At 49.4% G+C, this 22647-nt stretch overlaps 1 protein-coding gene across 5 annotated transcripts in view; it reads left to right on the top strand.

Moving 5' to 3' along the window:
* Positions 1-22647, top strand: part of SHROOM3 (shroom family member 3) — a 350654-nt gene that overhangs the window by 151908 nt on the left and 176099 nt on the right. Inside the window, exon 1 of one of the 5 annotated variants that reach the window (XM_051819661.2) lies at positions 20508-20768. The exons of the other annotated variants lie outside the window; for them this stretch is intronic. The gene's annotated coding sequence lies outside the window, so the exon portion shown is untranslated. Of the gene's footprint in view, positions 1-20507; positions 20769-22647 lie in introns of those variants that run through there. 5 annotated transcript variants of the gene reach the window in all.

The following is a 22647-nucleotide window of genomic DNA, read 5'->3' as shown; positions in this document are numbered from 1 at the left end:
AGGGGCCCAAGGTCTTGGCCCACCTTCTACTGCTTTCCCAGGCCATAACAGAGAGCTGGATCAGAAGTGGAGCATCCAGGACTCGAACCGGTGCCCATATGGGATATGGTTTTACCCATTACACCACAGCACTGGCCCTTCATAAGCTTTTGTCCCTTGCCCATATAACTTTAAAAGGAACCAACAACAACAGAGATTTGTGGTTTTTCACCAGCGGTTGCATGTTACTGAAATGGCTTTTTTAAAAATGAGATTAAGAATCTTATCAGTTGTGTCTTTCTGATTGTTCCCTCTCTTCCCTCAGGCATTTGATCAAATGTTAGCTTCCTTGCAAGGCCTTCTTTATTTTATTTTATAATTTCATTTATTTATTTGAAAGGCAAGAGAGAGAGAGAGAGAGCTCTCCCATCCTCTGCTTTAGTCCCCAAATGGCCATAATGGCCAAGGCTGAGGTCAGGCCAGGCTGAATCTGGGAGTCCAGAATTCCAAACAGGTCTCCACGTGGGTAGCAGGGATCCAAACACTTAGACCATCATCAGATGCCTTCCCTGTGTTAGCAGGGAGCTGGATCAGAAGCAGAGCAGCCTGGATTCAAACCACTGCTCCTATATGGGATGCTGGCGTCACAAGAGGTGGCTTCTTGATCTTTCATCTGTAACACACAAACATACATACTCACATGCATACATATACACAAACATACACACACACACGGTCTTCAAAGAGTATTAGAAAAAAATTATGTATGGATCTTAAAACTCTTTGCACAAAATACTAATTTTTTCATTCTATTTTCCAAGAACGTTCTGCATCCTCTTGTTCGAACGGAAGCTCTTTGATGGTGGAGGGAGTTTTGTGTGGTGTGGTATCTCCAGCGCTTGGAGCGGCTGCCGGCATTCATGTGCTCGCTGCGTATGTGGGAAATGTCCCTGATGGCAGCTGCTGGCCAGGGTGGTTGGCAGCACCTGCTGTGAGCCAGGCTGCCTCAGCCTGCCTCTGAGCTGCACCACTCACTAGCCAGGGCCTTGGGCCAGGTCCTTAACCACTTGTAAAATGGGGGTGACCGTAACACTCCATCCGTCATTGGTGTAATAAGTTGCCACAGAAGTGCTGGCTGTCGTCAGCAGGGTTAAGCCTGTTTCTTGCACAAAGAGTAGCTGGGCTCATCCTCCCAGTCCCTGCTCCCCAGGGCATGTGGCTCATTGTCTCATCACTACACCTCTCACACCTTCCCCTGGATCCACTGGCAAAGAGGGACCACCTCTGACGGCAGTCTTTCCCTCTGTGAAATAAGACCCACCACGCCCTGCCTAGCTCCTGTCCTGTGCCTCCCACTTGGGACGGGCCTGGTCCCAGCTGGTGTTCCAGAGGGAGGTCCTGGAGCCTGGCCATAAGGATATTCCCATGTCAGGCCCTCCTCTGTGCCCTTGGCTTCCCCACACCTCGCTGGAGTAGGTGGCCTCGGCAGCCACGTTCTGACTTGGTGGTCACTTGTTACTCCACTGCCTAGCACTCAGGGCAGTGTAGTGCAGTGGTTAGGACCAGGGCTTTGCCTGACAGACCCTGGTTTGCACCCCTGCCCTTTCTGTGAGACCTCACCCATCACTTTTTTTTTTTTTTTTTTTTTTTTTTTTTTTTTGACAGGCAGAGTGGACAGTGAGAGAGAGAGACAGAGAGAAAGGTCTTCCTTTTGCCGTTGGTTCACCCTCCAATGGCCGCCGCGCTGCAGCCAGCGCACCGCACTGATCCGAAGGCAGGAGCCAGGTGCTTCTCCTGGTCTCCCATGGGGTGCAGGGCCCAAGCACTTGGGCCATCCTCCACTGCACTCCCAGGCCACAGCAGAGAGCTGGCCTGGAAGAGAGGCAACTGGGAAAGAATCCAGCGCCCCGACCGGGACTAGAACCTGGTGTGCCGGCACCGCTAGGTGGAGTATTAGCCCATTGAGCCGCAGCACCAGCCCCATCACTTTTCTTATCTGGGAAGACAGACAACTTTCCCTGCTTGCTGTGCAGGCTGTGACAATGAAGACAATGGGTGTGAAGCTCAAAACTCAGCCCTTGGTTTGATAACGCTTTCACTAATAACTTCATTAAGAATCCCAGTTACTGAGCAGGTGGAACCAGTACTCAGGTACTCAGAACACAGTTGTCCCTCAGGGATGGTTCCAGGATGCCAGAATCTGTGCGTGCTCAATTCCCTGATATAAAATGGCATGGTGGGGCCAGCGTTGTGGCATCGTGGGCTAAGCCTCCGCCTGCAGTACCTGTATCCCATATGGGCACTGGTTCGAGTCCTGGCTGCTCCACTTCCAATCCAGCTCTCTGCTATGGCCTGGGAAAGCAGTAGAAGATGCCCCAAGTTCTTGGGTCCTTGTACTCATGTGGGAGACCTAGAAGACGCTCCTAGCTCCTGGCTTCGGATCAGCGCAGCTCCGGCCATTGTGGCCAATTGGGGAGTGAACCAGTGGATGGAAGACCTCTCTCTCACTCTCTTTCTCTGTCTGCTTCTTCTCCCTCTGTGTAACTCTGACTTTCAAACAAACAAATAAATATTTTAAAAAAAATAAAAAATGGCCTGGTATCTACATGGAGCCTACAAACACCATCCTTGTACTCTGTCCTCTGTAGCTTTCTTGTAATACCTAATGCAGGGTAAATTCTCTGTACATGGCTGGTTGTCTTCATTGACTGGGAAGTAATGATGAGAACAAAGTCTGCACATGTGCAATACAGACACAACTTTTTAAAAGAATATGCCCCTCCCCACCTCCAGGGCTTTGACCCCCAGGGACTGAGTTGTGTGCAGCACCTGCAGGGACAGAGGGCCAGGTGCACCTGGGGCACTGGAGGCATTGCCACCCTACCTGCAACACTGGGCTCTTCCCTGCTAGGAGCCATTTTTGCTGCATCCAAGCCCAAAAGTTGTGGGTGCAAGAGCAAGGTTTCAGGTGGATGAGGGCTCATGTTTCTTGCCTGTGAAAGTTAAACCGAAAGTAGACAAATCAAATTTGTCAGGGAAAATGATACGCCCTGGGAGAAAGGAACTTGCTAAGGCTGTAGGGGGTCAGAGAGCTTCAGGACAGCACAGGGTGCAGGAGGTCACGGACAGACTGGACAGACTCCTCTCCCAGCCCCTAGAGAGGTCTTCCTGGGGGAACAGCCACCTGCTTTCTGAAAGCTGAAGCACCCAGAAACGAAAGCGCTCGAAAACCCCAGAAGGTGGAGGAGAACGAAGCCCGGTGTTCTCACAGCGAGTCAGTGGTCTCAGGACGCACAGCAGTACGGTGGCCTGCAAACAAACGCAGTGCTCTTGTTGGTTTCAAGCTTTTGATTTTTCCTCTCTCACTGACGGAAGGACACTGATCATTTGACGTGCTCATTTTATTAAAATAAAAATTTAAATCCTTGTTTATAGAGTCTACCATACATGGGTTTATTGTTGTTATTATTTTACAAAAATGAGATTGTATTTACTTTTGTAGGTTGCTTTTTGTTTTTTTTAACTTAGCATATCATGGACATCTTTCCATGTTGCTAACAAAATTTACATCCTTCTGCTTCTGTTTGTAGAAATAATGTGTGATGGCTTCCCAATTTCTTCAGCCCTTCCCTTACCATAGGACCTTAAAGTTCTTTCTACTCTTCTTCACACATAGTGGTATAAGGAGGATCCTTGTAGCCAATGTGCGTTCCTAGTTGCAGTCGGGAGCATTTTTTTTTTTTTCTGGTGAGTCCTTCTCTCTCTCTTAAGCATTTTTTTACAGCAGTTTTCCATCAAAGTGTGGATTTTAGATAACTTGCATCCAAATCAGCCTTGGGGCCTGTTTAGCATGCAAATCCCTTGTGCCTAGCCCTCCATCAGACTCTGAGTGGAGAGGCCCACTTCGGAGCAAACTTGCCAAGGGTTCTAACACCCACTTGAGCCTCCAGGTCACAGCGGTGGGGAGCACCCAGCCCTCAGGCTGTGTAAGGCCCAGGAAATTGTGTCCTCTGGCCCCACCAAGGCAACTGCAGGTGGCACTTGACATTCAACAAATCTACAACCTGTTAATTTTTCAGCTGATAATTGTGCGATGTTATAAATATCCAAAAGGCCCTTGAGAAATATCCAAATGGCCCAGGAGAAACATGGGTAGGCCTTTGTCTGGCTGAATGAGTCCTCATTCTGGAGTTTTCCTTGTCCCACTGGCAAATGGGATCCCAGGCAGCCTGCGCACCTCTGGTTGCTCTCCAAAGGGTCTCTGGCATCCTGCCTCTTCTTAGCCTGGCTGTGCAGGGCAAGTTCAAAATTCCAGTTTTCAGCTTCAGGGTTTGGGAATGGTTCTTACTTTGCCTGTATTCTTTCACAAACATTTTAGAAAACAGCCCAAATAGACAGACGTGGTTTTTTTTTTTTTTCTTTTTAATACGAAGACTTCCAGCCTGCCTTCTTTCCAAGAGCATAGTAGCCTGCAGCCATTTCTAAAAATGGAACTTTCTGGTGCAGGTCAGTAAACAGAAGTGGCCCCTTGTCCCCCTGTTTACCCAGTTTCACGTCTGACACCTTCAGAATGGCAGTGGGGTCCCCCTTTAGTGTGCGGGAGGCTGAGGCGGTGACTGGGGAATCTTAGCAGCACCCAGCGCGAAGCTGCTGGTGTTTGGATGTGGGGCTCTTTCAACCTTTGCCCCATGATCCTCTGACCCCTTTCCATCATGCTCTCAAAGGGAGGGGCAGAGGTCAAAACCTCCAAGTCACTCCACGAGTTACTCCCAGCCTGAGGGGCTCATGTGCGGGAACTGAAGACCCGCGGTGTTTGTTTTGTTTGATTTATCCTGCGGTTCTCCTCTGCAAGCTAATGAGCTTTCCAGGCGTCGTCTGGTTGCAGATTTAACCCAGCATCCCACATCACAGTGCCTGGGTCTAGTCCCAGCTGCTCCATTCTGTGGATACAGCTCCTTACTAATGCAACGGGAGGCAGTGGTGATGGCTCAAGTACTTGGGCCACTGCCGTCCACATGGGAGATGCAGATGGAGCTCCCGGCTCCTGGCTTCAGCCTGGCCCAGTCCTGGGTGTTGTGGGCATTTGGGTAGTGAACCAACAGATGGAATATCGATCTCTCTCTCTCTCTCTTTCTCTCTCTCTGTATTTCCCTCTTTCTCTGTCACTCTGCCTTTCAGGTAAACACATCTTTTTAAAAATTCTAGATGTAGGGGCTGGCGCTGTGGTGCAACTGGTAAAGCCACTACCTGCAATGCCAGCATCCCTTATGGGTGCTGGTTCAAGACCTGGCTATTCTACTTCCGATCCAGCTCTCTGCTATGGCCTGGGAAAGCAGTAGAGGATTGCCCAGGTCCTTGGCCCCCTGCACCCACATGGGAGATCCGGAAGAAGCTCCTGGCCATTGCAGCCAATTGGGGAATGAACCAGTGGAAGGAAGACCTCTCTCTCTCTCTGCCTCTCCTTCTCTTTCCGTGTAACTCTGACTTTCAAATAAATAAATAAACCTTTAAAAAAATCAACTTAACCATGAGTCTGCTGCAGATGCATTGATTTAAAAAAAGAGATTCTAGATGTAAGGAGATGGAATAAAATTATGGAGGTATTTGACATTGAACATCTGTAAGGTGTTTGAACTGGACATTTGTATTCATGGGATTCATGGTGGGTTCTTTTTTTTTTTTTTTTTGATTTATTTATTTATTTGAAAGGCAGAGTTAGAGAGAGAGAGAGAGAGAGAGAGACCTTCCATCCTCTAGTTCACTCCCCAAATGGCCTCAACTGCCGCAACTGGGCTGATCTGAAGCCTAAAGCCAGCAGCTTCTTTTGGGTCTCCCATTGTGGGTGCAGTGGCCTAAAGATTTGGGCCACCTTCCACTGCTTTCCCAGGTGGATTAGCAAGGAGCTGGATTGAAAGTGGACAGCTGGGGACTTGAATTGGCGCCCATGATGGTTGCTGGCACTGCAGGCATAGGCTTTACCTTCTATGCCACAGCACCGCCACCCCCTCCCCCCATTTAATTCTCACAGCAATCCTGGAAACAGATATTTTTGTTACCATATTTTACAGGTGAGCACATAGACTTTTGAGAGGGCAGTCTGGCAGGGGGAGACATCTGTGAATTGTGTATTTTAGCGCTAGTCTGTGTGACCCAAAGCCGAAGCTTGCCCACCCGTCTGGGTTCAGATGAGTTGTTGTTTGTGACTGCTCGAACTGCCCAGCCAGCCCAGTGTAGGTCCTTCTAACCCTGCTGACCACAGGTGGCTGCGCCAATGCTTTTATTTGTTTTGCTTTAAAGGCGGTACAGGCTGGTGCCTTTTGTTTTCCCAGCAGTGTTAATTTGCAGCCCTTTAAATAAATCCACCTTGTCATCTTGTCTCACTCATTTGCTGGAGCAAGTTCACATGCCAATGAAAATAGAAATAGGGGAGACAGCTCAGCGAGCAGGGAGAAGTCTTGTGGCTTATCCAGATGAGGGGTGCAGGCTCATCATTTTCTACACCCCTACCCCCAAGCAAAATGAAGCCAAACCCCCCAGGCATGATCCCACCACATTTTGTTCTGTAATTTTAGAAGTGGTGGAAATACCTCATGAATACTGAAATGTTGGATCATTGTTGTTAAGTGACTGTTTGAGAGTTGCAGTGAGAAAGTGCCAATTCTTTCCCAAATAGTAGATAAATGATGTTGAGTTGAGGCGGGAGCCTCCGTGGTTCTGACCCAACAGCCTACTGTGGGCTGCCCCACCCAGTCCCACTAGCTCCTAGAAGGGCTGGGTTTGGCCTTTGTCTCTGTCTCTTCTCTTCTCTTCTTTTTCTTTTTCTTTTTTTTAAGATCTTATTTATTTGAGAGGCAGATTTACAGAGAGAGGGAGGGAGAGACACAGAGAGAGGGAGGGAGAGACACAGAGAGAGGTCTTCCATCCACTGGTTTACCCCTAAATAGCTGCAACGACCAGGGCCGGGCCAGTCCCAAGCCAGGAGCCAGGACCTTCTTCTGGGTCTCCCACGTGGGTAGCAGGGGCCGAAGCCCTTGGGCCATCATTCACTGCTTTCCCAGGCCATGAGCAGAGATTTGGATCAGATGTGGAGCAGCTGGGACTCGAACCAGCCCCTGTATGGGATGCTGGCACCACATAGCATCTCTGTCTCTAGCAGCCCAGAGTGAAGCCCCAGCTTACTTACTTACTCCCTCAGAGCCTTGCCAGGAGATGACCAAACACATAATCTCCAAAAACATAAACATAACAGAAATAGTTTGAGAATAATATGGTCTTACGCTGCCTTAGAAGGGGACTGATACAGCTACCGCTCAGGTTCTGAAAAGGCAACTTTGCAGGCTGCAGGAGTGGCTTCTCAGTGGCATGAGACAGCTCAGTTGGAGTTATTGTGTAGGGGAAGGAGGTTCTGTCATTAGAAGCCTTCAGGCCGTGGGCAGGAGGTGACCCAGAAGGCTGACCTTTGCCCTAGCAGCCTGCGTGTTCTGGAATGTTCTGAGAGTGCACACAGTGCCTGGCGCTTCATGGGTTGTCTGCAGGCAGGGTTCAACTGGACCTCCAGCTGTGTCTGAAATATGAAGAGGAGCTTGAAACCCAGTACAATCGGGGCTCAGATCTGTCCATTGCCTTCACTGGATATGATAATGAGAATGTGTAATGATTGACATTGGTACATTGAAACAGGCAGGGGCGAAGGCACACTTGGATAACCTGATCACCTCAGGTACATATGCGATAGTAAGTTGTTTGTAACAGTAGATTGCCCGACGGAACCAATAAAAATTCCAAACACCCAGTGAAATTTGAATTTCAGATAAAACAATGAATAAATTTTTTATAAAAATATGTCCCTGATTTTATCTAGCAACTCATGACAGTTTAGATGTACAGAAAATTGTGGGTTCTTTTTTTAAGATTTATTTTATTTATTTGAAAGACAGAGTTACAGAGAGAGGTAGAGACTGGGAGAGAGATCTTCCATCTGCTGGTTCACTCCCCAAGTCCTTGCAATGGCCAGAGCTGAGCCAATCAGAAGCCAGCATCCAGGAGCTTCTTCCAGGTCTCCCATGTGGGTGCAAGGGCCCAAGGCCTTGAGCCATCCTCTGCTGCTTTCCCCGGGCATCTTAGCAGGTAGCTGGATCGGAAGAGGAGCAGCCTGGGCTTGAACCAGCACCTATATGGGATGCCGGTGCCGCAGGTTGGGGCTTCAACCCGCTGTGCAACTGACCCATGTGTGTTCTTCATTTTGTCTAAATTTAATCTGGTCATTACAAACCCACCACCCTCTCCCTCACTCCCAAAGTTCCCTGGGGGGTGGGGGGAGGGGACCAGAAGGGCTGGGCTTTCTGCCCTGTCTTCCTCTGTACTCTGATTTCTTCTTGTATAGCTGCAAGTCTCCTGCTTTAGGTGGGAGGGAATCTTCTTTGTACTCTAGGGGAAATTAGCTAACTAGAACCCCCTGGGTAAGAAACAGCAGTTCTCAAAACTGAGGTCATGGGCTTGGCATTGTGACTCAGTGGATTAAGCCACATGTGGCACTGGCATCCCAAAGTGCTGGTTCAAGTCCCTGCTGCTCTGCTTCCAATCCAGCTCCCTGCTAATGCACCTGGGAAAGCAGCCAAAGATGGCCCAAGGACTTGGGCCCTGCACCTATGTGGGAGACCCAGATGGAGTTTCTGGCTCCTAGCGTCAACCTGGCCCAATCCTGGCCTTTGTAACCACTGGGGAGTGAACCAGTGGATGGAAGGTCTCTCTTGGCTCTTGGATCTCTGTCTCTATCACTCTGCCCTTCAAATAAATAAAGTCAATCTTAAAAAGAAAAAAAGTGTGATCAAAGACCAGGAACTTCGATGAAATGCAGATTTACAGGCCTGTCTCTAAACCTACTGAATGAGAAACTCTGGGGTTTCGGCCCACCAATCTGTGGCTTATCAAGTATTCCCTATCCTGATTGCACCCCCCAAAAGACCCAGAATATTATAGAGTCCAGTAAATTCTCTGTCACTCTCTACCATGTCCTCTCATGGTTTTCAAGCCCAAAGTCTTGTTAAATAGACCAAAGACTCCCGCTCACTGCAATTGATTGATTAACTTGTCAGATGAACTAAAAATATTTTATGGTTTTTTTAAAAAAAGAATTTACAGAAAGGAAGGAAATTCTGACACAGAGTGCAACAGGGATGGACATGGAGGACAACATGCCGAGTGACATAACCCCATCATAAGAGACAGTTACTGTGTGATTCCACTAAGAGCAGTCAGTACCTGGAACAGTCAGTCTCATAGAAACAGAAAGTGGAATGGCGACTGCTCGGGAGACGAGGGGAGGAGCTGTTGTTTAATGGGCACAGAGTTTCAGTCATGCAAGGTGCAAAGAGTTCTCGATAAGGATGGTGGTGATGATTACACAACAACACATATGTCCTTAATACCACAAACCGCACACCTGCAAATGGTTGATGATCAATTTTATTTTTTTTAAAAAAAGATCTATTTACATATTTGAAAGGCAGTTACAGAGAGAGAGAGAGATCTTCCATCTGCAGATTCATGCCACAAATGGTTGCAATGCCCAAAGCTGGGCCAGCCCTAAGCCAAGAGCCAGGAGTTCCACTCAGGTCTCCTCCATGGGTGGCAGGGGCTCAAGGACTTGGGCCATCATCCACTGCCTCTGCAGGTGCATTAGCAAGAAACTGGATTGGGAGCAGATCAGCCAGGACTTAAACCAGTGCTGATATGGGAGGCCAGTATTGCAAGGGGTGGCTTAACACACTGTACCACAACTGTAGCCATATAACAAAATTTTATGTTATATGTATTTTACCACAATTGAAAACAGTTTTTAGTTAAAAAATGGGAGAGTATCTGGTGCATTGGCTTAAGCTGCCCCTTGGGGTGCTGGTATTCCCTGTCAGGGTGCCTTGTTCAAGTCCCAGCTATCCCACCTCTGTTCCAGCTTCCTCTGAGCGCACATGCAGAGACCTGGATGGCATTCCTGGCTGCTGGCTTCTGCCTGGCCCGGTCCCAGCCGTTGTGAGCATTTGGGCAGTGAACCAGCAGATGGAAGATCTCTCTCTGTCTCCCTGCCTTTCAAATAAAATGAAAATAAATAATCATTAAAAAAATGAAATGAAAACTGAAGCTCTGACTCAAAAGGGGCTTAAGTTGTTAAGCAATAGGAAAAGTCACAAGGCTAACTCAGCCAGTTATCCTCTATCCTGGAGGGTAGAATTCAGATATGAACGTGGAAGCAGATGCCTCTGATAAGCGGGGGTATTTCCCCAGGTCTGAGTTGAATTTCGGAGCTACCTAAAGTATGAGAAGCAGCTGGTCAGGCAGATGCGAGTGTAGAATTCAGACAGCGTAGTGGAGTTAAGAACCCTTTGCATCAGTTAACGTCTCGTGGTCTCTACCTTTCTACATGAAAAGTATTGGCAAATCCGCAGCTATTCCCCTTCTACCAAAAGAAGGAGCCGCTGGGGAGAGCCCAGCAGCCGCTTTGCTCATTGGGCTGAGAGGGAAGTCTCCTGGGACCTCTGTTGCTCCCCTCTCCAGGCCTTGTATATCCTCCCTCGAGAGGGGGTGGTATTGGCTGGTGGTGGGGTATTAGACGCCCCCGGACCTCCTGCTTTAGTTGCCCACGCAATCACACAGTGTTTCCTGGAGCGATTCATGTGTTCTCAGTCTTGTTAAAGGATGAAGTGAAGCACCTTTGGGACACTGGTATAATCGAGGTGAAATCAGTGACCTCCCTACGCAGAACACAGTGGCCAGACAGGTTCCCTGCTCCTCCTTCCCGGTGCACCTGCCACAGTTAGTCTACCCTTTATGCGGTTCTGCAGCCACCACCCTTCTCACTCCCTTTCCACTCTGCACAAACTTCCTGGGAGGGAGAAAAATCCTTAAACATCTAATCTATAGTCTTACAAGACAATGTTCTCATAAGCACCAGGAAATTCATTCAGGTAAATAAAGGTAGGGAAGACGACCTATACTAATAAAAGATAGCGCTATCTCTTTTACTGTGTTTATTGAAGTGTTTAAAAAACACACGAGTATCAGCTTTCACTATGCCCCCATCTTTATAATGGAAATCCTGAAATCATCAGATTCTAAATTGAATAAAATTCACAATGCCTTTGGTTAGGAAAAGACAGTTATCAAGATCTTGTGGAGGAGTTTACTGATCTCCTGGAGAGATGGTGTAGTGCAATGGAGAAGCACTGGGCTTGGGAAGAAGCTTGCCTTTGCATCTGGACTTCCTCCTGCTTGGCTGTGTGAATCTAGCTGCACAACTGGGTTTCCTTTAATTGGACAGTGGAAGAAAAGCTACATAAATTTGCTTTTCAGAGGGATTTTGTGATGCTTAAAGAGGATACCTGGCTTGTGGTAACTACACAGGAAACGAATTGGAAAGAACAGTTGTGAAAGTATTGATTATTGGAACCTGGAGAAGCTCTTGTCTGAGCTGTGGAGTAGCGTTCACCATTGCTGTTTCTGATTGTGCTCTGGTTTATTTAAGTCATGCTATTTCTTTCAGATCCCAAACAACTAGATCGGTTATCCATGCCTCATGACTAAGACTTGAGCTGGGCAACAAGAGGCCAGGCTGAGGGATCCTGAGGCCCACGTGGGGCTGAGAACCTGGATAGATCCTGCTAGAACCTCAGGCGGGTGCTGGCAGTGTCCTGACTGTGCCATTTCACTCTTCGCACACATCAGCACACTGCACACGCTCTGTGTATGTTACTCCTTAGTGAAAATGGTGAAGTGATTCAGACTAGGTGTCCACAAGGATTGCAAGGGCTACACACCCCAAGTTTTCTATTAAAGTTGATTTTATTTTTTAAAGATTTATTTTATTTATTTTAAAGGCAGAGTTACAGAGAAAGAGAGGGAGAGATAGAGAGAGATCTTCCATCTGGTGGTTTACTCCCCAAATGGTTGCAATAGCCAGGGCTGGGCCAGGCCGAAGCCAGGAGCCAGGAGCTTCTTCCGGGTCTCCCACATGGGTACAGGGGCCCAAGTCCTTGGGCCATCTTTGGCTGCTTTCCCAGGTGCATTAGCAGGGAGCTGGATTGGAAGTGGAGCACCAGCACTGCAGACACTAGCTGAACTTGCTATGCCGCCATGCTGGCCCCGATTGTATCTTTAAAAAGTCAACTCAGTGATTTTAATAAAGTCCTTTGATTGTTAAAACTTTTTTAATGACATCTTATACCCTAGTATGAACATTTGATCTGAAGACAAAAACCCGGCATGGGGCAGATAGTCGACAGAGCAGTCAAGACACAGAGAGCTTTAGGTTTGAATCCCGGCTCCAGCTCGTCTCCAGCTTCCTGCTGCTTCATACTCTGGGAGGCGGCGGGTGATGGCTTAGGTCATTGGGGTTCTTGTCACCTGTGTGGGAAACCTGCATTGAGTTCTTGACTCTGGGCTTCTCCCTTGCCCAGCCAGGCTGCTGTGGGCATCTGGGGAATAAGTAACCCAGCAGTTGGGAGCTCACTCTGTCTGTGTTTCTCTCTGTGTATGTCTCTTTGCCTCTTAAATAATAAATTAATCCATTAAAGAATAAGAATAATGAAGGAAGGGAAATCTGGACGTTTTCCCTACTCTGGATTTCCTGCTTCTGGAACGATCAGGCGGTCTGGCAGCTGGAGCTGGAGCTGTGTGTGCCCTAGTGGGAGAGGCAGGCCCTTTACAGCTTGCCTGGGGCCCCGGCTGCCTCCTGTGAACTGGTGCAGGCCCCTGTGCTCATTCACCTACTTTCCTGTGTAGCCAGCTTGGAAGCCCCAGCACTGGCTCGCTCGTTCCTTTTCATCTCCAGCCAACTGGCCAGGCCGCCTCTTCCAGTGGACGGCGATGGTTTCTCATACCAAACTGGGAAGGGACTCATCGTGTCTCACTTCCTGTGGCTGCGGCTCTGCTCACCCTAACACCTCTCATGAAACACCTGCTGACTGAATTTAAAAAAAAAAAAAATACGCGTCCTGTGCCGGCTGCCTGACTGTGCCTCTCTCTGGCTGTGTGTCTTTTCAAGGAACGTGGGTTTGCTGTCCCCACTGTAATTCAAACTGCTCTTTTTGACCATGACACAAGATGCAAGGGTAGGAAAGCAAAAGGAAAAAAAGTCCTCCTCCTCCTCGTCACTTGAAATTATGATTTGAAGCAGATTTTATTACGCCAAATTGTCGTCAGGCTAATTGCGTGACAGGCTCTCTCCTTACTGCTGCTGGCGCCATCCAGCTGATCTACGCCACTGATATCTGGCTGGGGGAGGCGTGGCACAGGGTCACTAAGGAGAATCCTGCTACCCGGAAACATACCCAAAGTCCCAAGCACCAGACCTGGCCCTGTGTGTCCTGGTTTTCAATCGTAGCATTTCCACCACGTGCAGCTGGGGTTAAGAGCGTCTCGTTTAAAATCAGCCTGCCTGGCTTCAAATCCTGTTGCTACCATTTGTGGGCTTTGTGACCTTGGGCAATTTTTTTTTTTTTTAATTCCTCTGTGCCTAATAGTGGCCCAAGTAAGGTTGTTGGGAGAGTTAGAGCCAATATTATAATGCTTAGTATCCTGCCTGAAACAGAGCACGCACCATGCTCAGTGACCTGTGAGATAAGTACAAGAAAGTACACGTGTGCTGCTGTCTGGACACTGTTCTCCTTCTTTATCATAGCTGTGTAATTTTTCTAGGCTGAAATGGACCATTAAGATTGCTGTAAGGTTTTTTTTCCTCCAGAGTTTTTTTTTTTTTTTTTTAATCCCTGAGCATAAATTGTGAACCCAAATGTAGTTCCTGCACCTGTTATCACTAAATCTTAACTTGGGGTTCCCCGACTGGGATGTTGGGACTTTGAAGGGGTAATTGAATTTATTGCCTTTATTTGCTACCTTCAGGCTACCAACACTGTTCTGAAAAAATACTTCCTTTTTCTTCAGAAGAGGGAGAAGGAGGGTTCCAGTTAGGGCGGGGCCAGCAGGACAGAAGCAGGGGGGAATTGAAAAGCAGGCTGACCCCATCAGTAGAGTTATCGATGAGAAAACGCCATGCCCTCTGGCTTCTGTGTCCTGAGGGTTTATGCCTCCAGGTCTTACCCAGGCAAGGTGTCCTGTGATAATACCTCCAGCATCTTTTATGGCACTCAGAGGCCTGCGGGGCAGTTTCTCCCCCACCTTGTTAACACCAGGCGCCATCAGGTGGGATGAGAAATGCTCAGCTGAGTACAAAGGGAGCATTGCTCAGCTGCTGAGTGTCTGCTCCCCTAGATGTCCTCAAGGCTCCGACTCCGTAACCACACTCAGGGTTCTGCAACAAATACAATTCCCCATGAAATCAAACGAGAATGGCCCAGAGCAGAGAAGCTGCAGTTTCGCCCCAGGCTCACGCCTGGTTTTCTTGCAGCCTGGAACCTGCGTGTGGGAGTTTACACAGCTGGCAGCAGTCATCTGAGTCCCATGAGAATGAGGTACTGAAGGTTTTTCTCACCCTACTCATCACTGTCATCTAGGCTGTTGGCACCTTCCACACCTCTGTGACCTGTCCTACGGAGCCTCTTCCCTCTGAAGATAGAGTGTGGTCTACAAAAGGGACATAGGCAGGGTGCCAGCTCTTCTTGAACCTTTTATATGATTTTAGAAATGTATTTATTGGCTGCCTGTGCTGTGGCATAGCCGGTAAAGCCACCACCTGCAGTGCCAGCATCCCATATTGACGCCGGTTCGAGTTCCAGCTGCTCCACTTCCCATCCAGCTCTCTGCTATTGCCTGGGATAGCAGTGGAGGATGACCCAAGACCTTGGGCCCCTACACCCTTGTAGTAGACCCAGAAGAAGCTCCTGTCTCCTGGATTTGGGTCGGTGCAGCTCCGGCCATTGCAGTCATCTGGGGAGTGAGCCAGAGGATGGACGACCTCTCTCTCTCTCTCTGCCTCTCCATAACTCTGCCTTTCAACTAAATAAATACATCTTTTAAAAAAAAGGAGAAATGTATTTATTAAGCATCTAATATATGCCAGCCTTTGCTGCGGGTGCTTGGGACTCGGAGGTGATAATAACACACGCACTGTGTGTGTCCGTTACACAGTGTGCTATACAGTTCTACTGTGCATTAGCTAGTACATTAGACAGTCGTTATTCAGCTGTGCAGTGCACTATACGGCTCTGCAGCGCATTCTACAGTGCCTTAGACGGTCGTACAGTGCACTGTCCAGCTATCCAGTACATTCTGCAGTTATATACTGCATTAGAAGCTGGTGAGCGCTCAAGCAGAAGAAAACAGGCCAGAGGCCAAGAGGCCTTTCGGTCTCCTCCATTCAGAAAATTCCTTAAATTCCTCCTGGGAGTATTCAGGACAAACTTGCAATTTTTACAAACCTCCTCCATGTTGGGAATAAATTAGGAAAGTACAAAGGCTGGCAAGTAAGTGGCTACAGGCCTCCCAACTCCACCTTAATGGGAGCCTGATCTGCCCAAGACGCAGACACAAAGAGGTGAAAATGAGCAAAGCCATGCCTGCCTTTGGTGTTCTGTAAATCGTCCACCACAGACCCTCTTCTCCTACCCCATGCAAGCGCCCCACAAGCCCATGTGCAAATCGTTAAGGAGAAACGCCTGCGGAAATCTGCTGTTCTGAGATCGTGGTCTGCAGTTCCTCAGTGATGACGTAAAACTCTCCTGTCTGTGGGTTTGGCTTTTTCAAAGGCCATCAGAAAACAGCGTGTGCTGGAGTAGGTGAGCTACTGGGTGGCAGACACGGCACAAACGCGTATCGTAGCTCTTCAGAAATCCATCCGGTGTTCTCCTTTTTTATCCCCTCTTCACCACAAAGATCGGGGCTGGGAAGACACCTTGGGATGTCTGGGGCAGGGTCCTCTCAGAGCACAAGGAATAGAGCCCAAAAGACAAGGGACTTGTTCAAGGTCACCCAGCCAATCAGCGGCTGACCCAGACAGGAAGCCACGCCCCACTCGTCCTGTCTGTGGGCTTCCGCCTTGCTGCTGCCCGCTGGATTTTTTTTTTTTTTTTTTTTTTTTTGACAGGCAGAGTGGACAGTGAGAGAGAGAGACAGAGAGAAAGGTCTTCCTTTTCAGTTGGTTCACCCTTCAATGGCTGCTGCGGCCAGTGCACCGTGCTGATCCAAAGGCAGGAGCCAGGTGCTTCTCCTGGTCTCCCATGGGGTGCAGGGCCCAAGCACTTGGGCCATCCTCCACTGCACTCCCTGGTCACAGCAGAGAGCTGGCCTGGAAGAGGAGCAACCGGGACAGAATCCGGCGCCCCGACTGGGACTAGAACCCGGTGCGCCAGCACCGCAGGCAGAGGATTAGCCTATTGAGCTATGGCGGCGTGCCAGCTGGAATTTTAAATGCTGCCTCCAGATAGGACAGCCTAAGCCTCTTCAGCTGACTGCCTGGGAGGGCTGGGCAGACAGCAAATGAGCGGTGAAAGCGTTTGGGGGACCTGTTCCTCAAGCCCACTGGAACTCAGCACTAGAGGAGGCGGGAAATAGAGGACAGCACCAGGCAGGCTTTTACCCGGGCAGGGGAGCAGCGGGGTGTGGACCGTCTCGGTTCTGAGTGAGGCGGGCATGTACGTTCCAGTAAACAGAACTGTTCACGAAGTGGTCTGCGTGCATGATGAAGGGTCTTGCTTCCAGACCGGAGGATGGCAGACTTGGCCATCCTTCCGCCCATGGGTGGCCCTCCCAGCCCTGCTCCCTGGAGTGATTGGGGTACCCTGTGCTGTCTCACTTCATTCAGGTTGTGGTGACGGTGGGGAGAGCTCTCAGACAGCCCGTGCCACTACAGTGAACGTTCGTCAAAAAGTTCACGAGAAAATGGAATTAAAAGACAAATTTGGGGGCTGGCATTGTGGTGCAGTGGGTTAGGTCGCCTCCTGCAATGCCAGCATCCTATATGAGCGTTGGTTTTGGGCCTGGCTGCTCCATTTCCAATCCAGCTCCCTGCTAATGCGCCACGGAAAGCAACAAAAGATGGCCCAAGTGCTTGGGCCCCTGCCACCCACGTGGGAGACCTTAGAGGAGTTCCAGGCTCCAAGCTTCAGCCTAGCACAGCCCTGGACATTGTGGGCATTTGAAGACTGTCTCTCCCTCTATCTCTGCAACCCTGTCTTGCAAATAGACAAACAAATCGTTTTTTGTTTTGGTTTTATTTTATTTTTTATGTTTTGACAGGCAGAGTGGACAGTGAGAGAGAGAGAGAGAGACAAAGAGAAAGGTCTTCCTTTGCCGTTGGTTCACCTTCCAATGGCCACCGTGGCCGGCACACCACACTGATCCGATAGCAGGAGCCAGGTACTTCTCCTGGTCTCCCATGGGGTGCAGGGCCCAAGGACTTGGGCCATCCTCCACTGCACTACCAGGGCATAGCAGAGGGCTGGCCTGGAAGAGGGGCAACAGGGACAGAATCCAGCACCCCGACCAGGACTAGAACCTGGTGTGCCCGCGCCGCAAGGCGGAGGATTAGCCTAGTGAGCCGGGGCGCCGGCCTTGTTTTGGTTTTAAAGATTTATTTATTTGAAAGACAGAGTTACAGAGAGAGGTAGAGATAGAGAAAGAGGTCTTCCATCCAATGGTTCACTCCCCAGATGGCCACAATGGCCGGAGCTGCATTGATCCAAAGGCTGGAGCCAGAAGCTCCTTCTGGGTCTCCCACGTGGGTGCAGGGGCCCAAGGACTTGGGCCATCCTCCACTGCTTTCCCAGGTCCATAGCAGAGAGCTGGATTGAAAGAGGAGCAGCCAGGACTCGAACCGGCACCCATATGGGATGCTGACACTTCAGGCCAGGGCTTTAACCTGCAACGCCACAGTGCCGGCCCCACAAACAAATCTAAAAAAAAAAAAAAAAACTAAAAAAAGAGATAAACTCAGAGCTGGTATTTGGTGCAATGATTGAGATGCCACTTGGGATGCCCACACTGCCATATTGGGCTGCCTGGGTTCAAGTCCTAATTCAGCTTCCTGCTAATGCACACCTGGGAGGCAGCAGATCATGGTGTAAGTACTTGTGTTCCTATCAACTGTATGGAAGACCGGCACTGAGTTTTTGGGCTCCAAGCTTCAACCTGCCCAGCTCAGGTTTCTGGCATGTGGAGAGTGAACAAGTGGATCGAAAATCTTTGTCTCTCACTCAGATGACAGGCAACTACCGATAGTAGCTGATAATCGCGTGGTGGCTAACCATGGGTTTTTAGGTATAGCCCAACTGTAGGTTGAACCGTGTGGAATTGCAATTGCAATGGACTAAAACTTGTCAAATATCAGCAGCTTCCCACGTCCAATCTAAGACTAAGAATGCACGTGAGTTCCTTGTAAGCATCACGATGATTTCCTTATCTAATGACGTGTGGAGGGCAGATAATTTAATTGCTTCAATGTCATTTTTTTTTTCTGACAGGCAGAGTGGACAGTGAGAGAGAGAGAGAGACAGAGAGAAAGGTCTTCCTTTTCCATTGGTTCACCCCCCAATGGCCGCTGCGGCCAGCACGCTGCAGCCGGCACACCGCGCTGATCCGAAGGCAGGAGCCAGGTGCTTCTCCTGGTCTCCCATGCAGGTGCAGGGCCCAAGTACTTGGGCCATCCTCCACTGCACTCCCGGGCCACAGCAGAGAGCTGGACAGGAAGAGGAGCGACTGGGACAGAATCCAGCGCCCCGACTGGGACTAGAACCTGGTGTACCCGCGCCGCAGGCGGAGGATTAGCCTATTGAGCCATGGCGCTGGCCTCAATGTCATTTTAATATTTAAAATTTGCCTGCTTAGTTTAGCTTCCCTAAAGAAGCCCCTCAAGATTGCTTTCCACGTAGCATAGCACCTGTGAGGACAGACGCAGTGTGCACAGCTCCTCCTGGCACCAACAGCATGTTGAGGATGTTAACACAGATCTGGGCTGTGAGGGACTCACTGGTGAAGTGGAGAGGGAGGGGACTCCTGGCTCCTTGGAACTCCTGTGAGTGTGCTGCTGGTATACACGCATCGTTTATCATTCTGCACCGTGGAGGTGACTCGGGGTCTGCAGCAGGAGGTCGTGAAGTTGGACACGTTCTGCTTGAATTGTGTGTGGCTGCTCTTGAACTCTGGCCTGCTGGGAATAGCCCTGCTTGGCTCAAAGGAAATGCAAGTCAGTTGGGGTGTGGAGGAGGGGGAGGGGGAGGGGGACTGAAACCTGGGATGAGAACTTTGCCTTCCTGGAAGGAAAGAGGGCTGCATCTGCGGTGCCAGCGGCAGGCAGCAGGTAGATTCTGGGCACCGCCCCGCCCACTCTGCCCCGCCCACCTTGGCCTCAGTCTGGTTTCCTTAGATCTCACATTAGAGGGGTATAAATAGCTCTGGACTTCAAGTGGAATGTTCTGGAGAGACTGCCTTTCTAGTTAATACAGGAAAGAGTCTGAGTAAAGTTCGTCTCACCTTTAAAACGAAATGCTATTTTTGAAGACTGGGGGGTTTCTTGGTATCTGGATTACAACCAGATGTAGAATATAATGCCCCCAGGGGAGTTCAGAATTCCTGTGTGTGTGTGTGTGTGAGAGAGAGAGAGAGTATTACAGGTGTTCTCTCGTCTTTCTCCCCACACATTCTGCAAATCTGGTCAAGATGCTTTTGCCAGGAGGTGTAGAAATCATCTGCGGGTTCCCTGATTTGTTTTTTCCCACACAGCAGCCCAAACTAATGAAAATGCATTTGCACAGCCACAGACTCAGACGCACTTGGAGTCCCATTTGCTTTCTGTGTGTACGATTCCTTTTCTCTCTCTTTGTGTCTATGGTTACTGTTAAGCTGACCCCTACAGTCTGGGGCAAATACCAAACGTGAATCAAGCCCTCCTTATCCATACAGCTGCAGAGAATTGTGGTTCAGGCGCCCAGATGATAGAGTGAGGCCAAAGCTCTTTTTCTGGGTGCAATTTAGGGAACGTTTTAGGATTCTGCCAGCCCAGCTGGGGCCGCATGGCCACACCTTCTTTTGCTGAACGTCCTGTTCTGTGGCTGTTTTGTCTTTTTATTTTTACAAGCAGCATCTAAGTGTTCATGTCAGAGGTGACTTTTGCAATACTGCCTTTCACTGTTCGAAACAACACCTGTCAAAATACCTTTCTTTCGATTTGCTGTTGCTTCCCCCTTTCCCCAGTTTCTGAACCTATTGCTTGCAAAAAAAAAAAAAAAAAAAAAAAAAAGGCGATTAAAGGTTGTTCGTAATCAGCTGCAAATAAGCCAGAGTGGAGACTCCCAGGGGCACGGGCAGAGCCCCCGAGGAGGCCCCGAGTGGCTGGAGCTGCCCACGCAGCATCGTGACCTTCCCCTTCGCTGTCATTGTCTTCGAAGCTGCGTGTTTGAGTCCGAGGACCCCGGAGCGATGCTCGCCGGGGAAGGGCAGGAGAGGGCTCACCCCAAGGCTCCAGCGTGAAACACAGCGTCCCTGGAGCGCAGGCAGCGGTGCAGGCCTGAGCCCGGCCCACGGGGCGCGCCTGTCGAAACCGGTTCTCGGCTTCTGGCCCAGCGGACGGCCCCTTCCAACAGGGGGCCCTGCTCCTGTCAGGCCGGCCCGCGGCGATTGGCTGAAGGAGAGGGCAGTAATTCGAACTGGCTTTTGTGGGCGGCCAAGCAGGGCAGCGCAGGTTGCCGCGGAAGCGGTGGCAGACACCTGCGGCTCAGCTCGGCGCGGGCTCCGGGGACTCTCTCCGCGCCCCCTGGGGGGCCAGCGTGGCCCGTTGTCAAGCTGGCCGGGGCTGGCCGGCAGGTAGCCGAGGACCGTGGAGGCGCCGGGGCGTAGGCTCCCTGAAGGTAAGGCCGTTTTCCACTACCTACTTCTGGGTCACCTTATTTCTCTGCTGGCGTTGAGGAGGTAAACCAAAGGGAAACCGGGCACTTGTTCAGGTTAGGCCTTGATGTGGAAATCAGATGTGCCGGCAAAATAACACAAAGGAATAAAGCAAGCCGTAAACGGGCAGGGAAAGTTGTTGGCGTCCTGGAACCCTGGCGGGCAGCTGGCACCTGGCGGTGGCCTCTTGGCTCAAGTGTAGCTTTTCCTTGAGTCCGGCAAACACGTGAGCTCGCTCGGAGCACTCTACCGGCCCCCTCCCGTGGCGCAGCCCCCAGCAGTTGTGATCGCAACTTCAGGACAACTCATTTTCAAAGCTTTGTTGCCCTGTGATGTGAAAGTGGCGTTTCTTGTTCAGGTTTGTTCCACAAAGGCGCGTTGGTGAACTCCACTTGGGCAGGAGGCTTTGGGCTGTCCTGGTTGGCTCACTGCGCAGCCTTGGGCTGAACAGGGCGGATGCTAAAGCAAGCCCCCGACTTCGCAGCGGTTGAGACGCCGTGATTCTGATTCGCTGTAACCTTTGTCTGGCGTCTACTTGTCAGTCGGTGGACACTTCAAGGACCCGCCTGGGCTTCCTTCTTGGGTTGCCCTCAGCATCTTTGTCATTTGAGAATTTAGTGATCAAAGACCGGAAAACAGGGCTGCTTGCTTGGAACCAGCGTTTCTAGCCTGCTGGTTTTGTCCTGAGAGGGAGGAAGTATTTTTCCCTTGCATTTGATTTTGTTAATGAACACATTCTGTAAGTGGGTGAAGGTGCCTTTATAACTCCAAAGACAGCCTGAGCCTACTTTTCTCACCTTGTTAGTTTCAAGGACCTAAACACCTGTCTTGAAGGGAGGGTGCCTACCAATTCCCAGTGATTTGGCTCTAGTAGTAGAAGAAAGGGCGACCAGACAGGACAGGGGTGGTGCAAGAGAGCACAAACACGCAAAGAAACCATTCCCTTGAAATCCTGAAATAACGCTTTTTCTTCCAAGTTCATAGCCAATTGGAATCTTCCAATTTTCCTCACTGTTAGCTCAAGTGTCTTTATAAAGGCATTTTCCTGTAGGATCAGTATTTCAGTAATACTCAATGTAAATACTAAAAATGACTGCTTTGATGAGTAAAAGCACCAGAATGGAATTAGCCATCAGGGGAAATGTGACCATCACACAAGTCTAGAGCAATCATTTAAAATATAATGTGTGTGCAAATAGTAGCAATGGTTGCTGGTGATTGGAACATGCAGATTGGTAGATATTGCTGCTGTTTATAAATTCATCAGTGTCAAAGGAGTTAAAGAGAAAAGAATGTTAGAAAACTATAGGTATAGATTATTTGCTATTGATTTATATTCAAAATTTTATCCTCAAAAAAAAAATTTTTATCCTCACTTAAAAATTATAACCTAGCGAATATAGAACTCAAAGGTGACTTCTTGGGGGGAAAGATAAAGCTATTCTTGTTTGAGAGGGATGAATACCATCTCTAGCTTCAATTAATATTATTTTTTTAATCCCTATCGATTAAAAACCCTCGTGTCCTAAGAAAGGGAGAGAGAGAGCTGAAAACTTCTTTCTCTCTACTTAGAAAAGAAATAAAGTCACATTTCATATTAAAAGAATCCAAGGCCCTGGTTATATCTGCAGGGACCAGGGGACCCCAAAGATGTCACTGAGCACAACCATTTAAGAAGATCGACAGATGGGTGGGTATTCCATGCCCAGAACGCCAGCAGTTAGATCAGAGGACAGGAGAATAGAGGCTCTTAGAGGTATTGTTTCCCCAGTGGCCACTTTAAAAGCCTTCCTCGTGGGGCTGTGGAACGCCTGCCTGGCTCCCTTGTCTGCTCCATGCCAA

The sequence above is a fragment of the Oryctolagus cuniculus genome, chromosome 8, assembly GCF_964237555.1.
Source record: "Oryctolagus cuniculus chromosome 8, mOryCun1.1, whole genome shotgun sequence".
In the NCBI taxonomy this organism is placed as follows: Eukaryota; Metazoa; Chordata; class Mammalia; order Lagomorpha; family Leporidae; genus Oryctolagus; species Oryctolagus cuniculus.
The sequence above is the reverse complement of the archived record's forward strand: the minus strand, read 5'-3'. Positions and strand labels throughout refer to the sequence as shown.